This window comes from Nelumbo lutea, chromosome 6, assembly GCF_056320005.1.
Source record: "Nelumbo lutea isolate HS-2025 chromosome 6, American lotus-T2T, whole genome shotgun sequence".
Taxonomy (NCBI): domain Eukaryota; kingdom Viridiplantae; phylum Streptophyta; class Magnoliopsida; order Proteales; family Nelumbonaceae; genus Nelumbo; species Nelumbo lutea.
Window position 1 is genome coordinate 1212903 of NC_142689.1, and position 7421 is coordinate 1220323.

At 42.7% G+C, this 7421-nt stretch overlaps 1 long non-coding RNA gene across 2 annotated transcripts; it reads left to right on the top strand.

The window, feature by feature from the left end:
• The first annotated feature begins 3465 nt into the window (after nucleotides 1-3465).
• LOC148846733 (uncharacterized) lies at nucleotides 3466-7138 on the top strand. Of its 2 annotated transcripts, none has more exons than XR_016100568.1 (2): nucleotides 3466-3874; nucleotides 6717-7138. It is a non-coding gene; the product is annotated as an uncharacterized LOC148846733 (long non-coding RNA). The 2 variants fall into 2 exon arrangements; XR_016100567.1 differs by lacking the exon at nucleotides 6717-7138 and adding an exon at nucleotides 4515-4823.
• The last annotated feature ends 283 nt before the right edge of the window (nucleotides 7139-7421 follow it).

Below are 7421 nucleotides of genomic sequence, written 5' to 3' on the forward strand. Positions count from 1 at the left end.
GAAAGCATGGGACTCCGGCTAGTACCTGATTGGGCCTAAGTGCAAGTGGGAGCTGTTAGACAGTTTTGTATGCCCTTAGCTTCAATCAAAATTGATGTACTTTATGAGTTTATTGTAAATGAATAAAAGTACATATTTGATTCATGTTCCCTTGGTATGTTTCTGTGTATTACCCTTAAACTGGACACTTATTGAGACTCGTGTTAGTTTTGAATGTTCACAGCCAGTGGGTCGGTCTGGGGAGACCTATCCTGACAAGGCTGACACTGTGGTGCCACCAAGCCGGTTGGGGTGGCTTGTCTCAGCTACCGGGGTGAGACCTTAGGCACATACAATGTGAGATTAATTGAATCTTTGAACTGAACCAGATTTCCAGTATTGCCCTGGACCTTGGAGATTGATGGACAAAACTGGAAAGTTACACCCGACTCCTAGACTCGAGTATGATACTGCACTAGGTGTCGGATCGGGCTATCTTTGATGTACCAATCAGTGAGATCCTTAGCGGGGGTCAAAACCTGGGTATGTTGGGACAATCCGAGAATTCATCTGAGTGGGTGATCATAGTGACAAGATCAGCCCCTTTGTCGGACAAAGGTAATGGTCGGGGGTGCACTCTCACTGTTGGAAACCAAGACTGCCGGCAGCCGATTTCAACCGTTGAAATTTGTTTTGCAAAATATATACATTATGGTTTCTAAAATGTTTGCAAAAGGTTTTAATTCCCGGGATCCATATAAGTGGAGAGTGCAGCACTGTTCCTTGCAGTCGAGGGAGAGGTCCTCTCTTGTCGGGCAGTGTATGATCATTATGGGCTGGGAGGTTAAGTGTAAGACCATTGAGGATAATGCCTGATGGGCTAATCTTGCATCTGCCCACAGTCCCTGGGTGTTACAAGGTGGCTTGGCCCAGGGACCACTTAGGGTAAGTGTTGGGCCCATAGAGCCCATTTGATGGGTTTCAGGGGGTGCACTGTCTTTAACAGTGTATTCGACTAGGCCTTGTAACAAAGGCTGGGCCGAACCCATGTGGATGATGTGTAGATCAATGCTTGGGTCCCACGCCATACAAGGAAGCCCAACTGGGCAGCAGTTAGGAAGGTTAAGTGAGCACATAAGCTTAATGGGCCTAAAGCCCATTTCAAACTGGACTATTAATTTAGTTAATTAAAGGGGCGAATTCTGAGATGGATTAGCAGTTAGGATAGGGTCTTAATCCTATCCACTCAGAGAGTCCAGATCTGAATGTGATTCAGATCTAGAAACCTCCTAATAAGATTAGGATAAAGCTAATCTAATCTGCAGATAAGATAAGGGTTTATCCTTATCATTAGAAGAGAATGCTTATCCAAATATGATTTGGATAAGCACCTCCTAATGGGATTAGGAGCTGATCTTTTCAAGTTAACAAAAAGAAGGAGGGAGCGGCAGCCTTGAGAGAAACCAAAAAAAAAAGGAACACATCAGATCATCTTTAGTGCTGAAATCAAGAAGAGAGAATTCTGCACCCTGCGAATACTCTCTTGCCGCCTCCCTGCTCTTGCCGCCCTGTTTGCCAGTTCGATCTCCAGCTGTGGGAGAAGTCAAGATTGGATCTTGACATCAATTCTTTGAGAAATGATTGAAAAGGGAGTTGTGCTCATGTTCCATCCTGTTGTTTCTTGCGAAGGACAGAGTTCTTGGGGAAGAACACTGCTGATTCTGCTCCATTTTGCACTGCGCCATCTTCAGTGGGAGCAGTCTTTGGATCCTTCCTTGGGCGTGAACACCTTCGTTGGGAGATATTGCTTCTCCGTATCAGGTATCATTCTCTCCCAATCCTTTTGGTTCAGATCTGGTTCAGTTTAAAATTCAAGATTTATCCTTGAAAATATGATTTTCTAAATAGGGAATGTGATTCCCAGTTGAAGGGAGAGAAAAATTTTTGAAATTCGCCCCTTATTCCGCAATCTTTGGGCGTCCATGTGATGGATCTCTCAACCCTTCACTTCCTCGGTGTCAGGCATGGTACGATTGTCCAGTTTGGCGTCATGGAGGCGAAGTGCTGGAGTGGTGAGTGAGGTGAAGTCTTGAGTTCAGAGGTGTGTCCCGAACTGCCATAGGGCAGGCCAGTTCAGAGAGGTGTGTCCCAAACTGCCATAGGGCAAGCCAGTTCGGGCTACTGCCCTTTGGGTTTGGCTCGAGGCCTAAGGGAGAGTTCGGGCTCCTAGTTGAGAGTTTGGGCTCCTAGTAGGGAGTTTGGACTGCTGGTAGGGAGTTCGGACCGCTGGTTCCTCCCTTTGGTGCTCACGCCTTAGGCATGCTGTTGTGCCAAACTATTGCATTTGCCACGTATTGTGTAATTACGAGGTCAGGCCAAATCTTCATTCATCGGGAACTCATACGAGTGTCTTGATCTTTGTAGCGGGAGAAGACAGAGAAAATTCGGAGAATTCATCGTAAGCTTATTCGAAGTCCTTCCGCTTCATCTTCATCGGTTGAAACCCCACCATGTTTAACTTTGGGAGTTGATGAAGGAAGATTTGGCCCGACCTCTTCATTATGTGACACGTGGCAGAAACGACAGCTCGGTAGAAGGGGCCAAGCCTAGGCGGGGACAAGGGGACACACCGCCAAACTGACCCACCTTGTAACAGCTCGGGATACACTTCGCCGAACTGACCCACCTTGTAACAACTCGGGATAGACATCGCCGAACTGACCCACCTTGTAACAGCTCGGGATAGACTTCGCCGAACTGACCCACCTTGTAACAGCTCGGGATACACTTCGCCGAACTGACCCACCTTGTAACAGCTTGGGATACACTTCGCCGAACTGACCCACCTTGTAACAGCTCGGGATACACTTCGCCGAACTGACCCACCTTGTAACAATTCGGGATACCTCCGAGCTCAAGACCGCCTCGCTCAACACTTCGCATCATCTTCTGGGCACCAAAGCCAAACAAGTCGTACCATGCCTGACACCAGGGAAGTCCGTGCCCGAGGGCGCCACGCCTGACTGACTTGGGATCTGACGTTTGGCAGCAGCACTCTAAACGGCCACCTGCCACCGCCATTGACGCCGCCATCTCCAGTTAGACGGTTAGGCAGTGACGGTTCTGTTCAGCAGAAGGGACGACGGCCGAGTTGACAAGCGCAAGGGTAATCATACCTGATCTGACAAGGGCCTTGGGACGAGTACACGAAGTGACTATAAGAGCCCCCTGCCCCCCGACAACGGAGGTATGCAAAATTTGCGCTATCTGGTATTACCTTGCTTTTGAAAGATTCTAACTTGAGCTTCGGAGCCTCTACACCGGGTTCCCCCCGGAGCTTTCCCATCTCCTCCGTTTCAGGTTCCCTGCTACCCCGTTCAGAAGCAAGGTAGCGGACAGCTAAGATCGGCCGGATCGCGCTCCATCAGGAGTCACAACTGAAATGGTTAGAACTCTACCTCGAAGTCTCGAACAAATCAGTTCCCTGCCACTATTACTCCACAAAGAAAGAATAGATCAGTCTCTTGATATTTTATCAGGAACGAAATTCCTTTTCACCTCCATCATCTAAATCATTCTGCTTAAAGGACTCCTGGGTTGAATTATCCGTGGAAAAGTTGGGCCTCATACTGACAACAGCAACTCGAAGCCATGGCCCCAACAAGAAGCTGCGAGAAAGACTGATAGACTGACCCATAATCGTTTTCGTCAATAAATTATTGACGAGCGTCATAGGACCAGGGCTGGTGCCAGCTCCACCAGTGAAGAGACTCTCGACCGAGGAGTGAGATGGGAGAACAATCATGGGGTGAGGGGGTGCAGGTAATCTTGGAGCTCTATCATTTTCAGCCATCAGTAATGATTGTATGGAGTCTACACCGCGCAATTATACAAGGTTTACCATTATTAATGGGATACTTTCTCTTCTTTAAGTGAAATTGTGAATTTGTTTTATCCTTTTCTCAGAAGAGATGCAGAGAACTCAACATTAATGATGAGGCGGAGCTTCGGTGAACGCAGATTCATCTTCTGCTTTTAGTGACTGTAATAGTAACCGATTAGACGAAATCCCCATGGCCTCGTGTGCCTTGGGGATTCCGATGAACTGATCTGTCAATTTGTCTCCAATCTCAAGTTTGGCTTGCTCACCCCCATAGAGGAGTCCGCGTTCTGTGCACCCGTGGGTGCACGCGTGAACCCACGAATAGGAGAAGAAAACGTCGACCATCCCAATTTCCCATTGTCAATGGTTAAATGCGCGTTAACGTGATCTGGTCGGTTCAATCTTACACAAACCAATTCCAACTTAACCCACTGGTCGTAACAAAAGAGGTGTTAAACCTCATTGTTCTATTTTCTTCACTGATTTCCGCTGGAGCTTTCCTCCTTCCACCATACCCTACCAACACACCAAACCCTTCCTCCATCGGTGGCAACAAAAAGAGCTCCAGCGGTTAATCAGCGGCAACAAGGAGAACCCTTCTTCTTCTTCTTCTTCTTCTTACAAGTGTCCGCTTCTGTTCTGTTTTCAACAGAAACGACCCACTTGGAAGGAGGACCGGCGACCACAACATCCACCGACTTGGACAACCACCGGTGGGAACAGGTCCGATCTGAAGTCCGAACAGGTATGACCGTCTTCTTCATGCTATTTGTAAGTGATAAATTTGGGACAATATTGTAAGTGAATTTCTGTATTTTTGTATGACCTAAATGTTATCTAACAGCAAAGTTTTTTTTTTTTATTTCCATACACTTTATAAGTGAATTTTTGTATTCATTTTATTTTCATTTTGTTTTATATGGGAAAGTCCTAGTTGTTTTTAGTTGATGTGAATGATTAACATGTCACTTAGCCAAATTTGTGGACTTGTTTTTATTGATAACATGGGCATTGTGACTTTAATAAACATTGATTGCAAATCTTTTATAAACAACATATCAGACATACAAAGTATAAACAGCATATCAGGTCTCAATGTTTTGCTAGTGTCCATCCACATTAGTGCTCTAAATCAAAAATTAAAAATTGTTTCACATAGACTATTAATGGTACATGTGTAGGGGTTGGAGGTTATATTGGGATTAATTCTTATGCATATACATTAAAATAATCCCAATCATAAAAATAATAATTAGAAAACGTGCCCTTTTCATCCCTTCAATATATATTTGGTGAGAAAATTGCAATAATTTCAGTATCTTCAGATGACCATCCATATCAGCCACTAATTTGTCAACCTCATCAATTTGGCTTTCTAGATCTTCTTGATTATGCATGTTTGAAATGCCATCATCATCAAGCCCTTGGGGAACTTCCCTTGCAAAATAATCGCACTGCTTACAATCTGATTTATTTGCCTACGTAGATACAATACTAGTTATCAAATCTTTCAATTGTCATTTTAACATACATAGAACATGAAAATGTGTTATATCACTTACAATTTTCCCGGGACAAATGCAAAACAACTTGTGCCGATTTTAAGGTGTTTTTAATACTCAAATTACCCAGTTCCTTCTGCAATTACAAAACATTGGACTATATTTCAATTTTCAAGTCCCTATATGATGGATGATCACAAGTGGATTGAAAACTCATACCTTGCACAACAGTGTAAAAAGAACTATAATTCAAATGTACAATAACCTAAAAGGTATGTTTAAAATTTTGATAAATAATGTGAGGAAATGACAAGGAAACTGTTCAAGGAGATGGAGGAAAGGTATTTGATGAGTGAAGAAATGACAAGGAAACTGATAAAGGTTGTTCTTAAAGAGATTAAAAATAGCAGAATATTCATTCTGTTTGTTGCTTGAATTTGCATCAATAAAAACGCAAGTCACAATGCCCATGTTATCAATAAAAACAAGTCCACAAATTTGGCTAAATGACATGTTAATCATTCACATCAACAACTCATGAGATGGATTAGGATTTTCCCATATAAAACCCAAAATGAAAGATGAATTCAAAAGTTCACTTATAAAGTGTATGAAAAAAAAAATCAGTTGTTAGATAACATTTAGGTCATACAGAAATACATAAATTCACTTACAGTATTGCCCTAAATTTATCACCTACAAATACCATGAAAAACACGGCCATACTTGTTTGGACTTCAAATCGGACCTATTCCCGCAGGTGGATGCTGTGGTTATCGGTCCTCCTAGGTGGGTTGTTTCTGTTGAAAATTGAACAGAAGTGAACACTTGTAAGAAGATGAAGAAGAAGAAGAATGGAAGAGGAACCCTACCATTTGTCGAAGAAGAAGAATGGATAGGAAAAGAAGAAGAGAAGAGGAGGAAGGGTTCTCTTTGTCACTGCTGATGAACCATCGGAGCTATCTTGTCGTCCCCAATGGAGGAAGGGTTCGGTGGAAGGAGGAAAGCTCCATGGGAAATCAGTGAAGAAAATCGAATAATGAGGTTTAACAATACCCCTTTTGTCATGACCAGTGGGTTAAGTTGGAACAGATTCGTGTCTGATTGAACTGACCATACCACGTTAATTCGTGTTTGACCATTAACGTTGGGATAGTCAGCATGTTATTCTCCTATTTGCGGGTTCACGTGTCTAGTGCACCCATGAGTGTATAGAACGTAGACTCCCTACAGAGGCAGGTGGCGACGGAGCTAAGACTCCTAGCTAAGACCAAGCAGGAAAATCGCCTCAAAATCGTTCGAATTGGCACTATAAGACTTTTAATTTCACCAACTCTTTTTCTGATTCTCAGCTTCAAGAGAATGGTATCACCGCAATACGTAACCTGCCTCTATGCAATGAGAATAAGGATCTAATTACCTTGTCAAGAGCAATTAAGCCCCGGTGAGAGCTCTCAAGACTGGAACTGCAATCGCGAAAGAGAACACGTGCTTTGCCTTGCCTCTTGCAGATCAAAGAGAACAAAGTTGTAATACAAAATCTCACCTTTCCATTCCCTATCTTCCCAATTCTAGAAAACGTCCACCACTTGGGTTGTAATGCATCAATGGCAGTTGTAGAAGGGTATCCTATACAGGGTTATCAATTGTAGTGTCTTCACTTTTCTCCAAGAGATACCTTTGAGAGATTGATGAAATTTTTCATCAATTAGATTTTATTTTAAAAATTTAAAGAATATAAAGGGCAAATTTAACATTTTATATTTTTCATTAACATTTGTCAATTAACAAAAGCAATAAGAATATTTTAAGAAAATATATAAATGATAAAGATAGAGTTTTTCAATTAGCTAAATAGTAAAGATAATTTAAGAAATTTTCACAAAAAATAAATAAACATAAGGCACAAATAATATCGTCTACCATAAAAAAAGTTTGAACTTTGAAATACTGGCTGAAATTTTATGTCGATGCAGGCATTTGTTTGTTTACTGTGACCCCAAACCCAAGACAGCGCTTTCCAAAGTTAGGAGTCTTCATTGCTCCTTGTCTTGGGG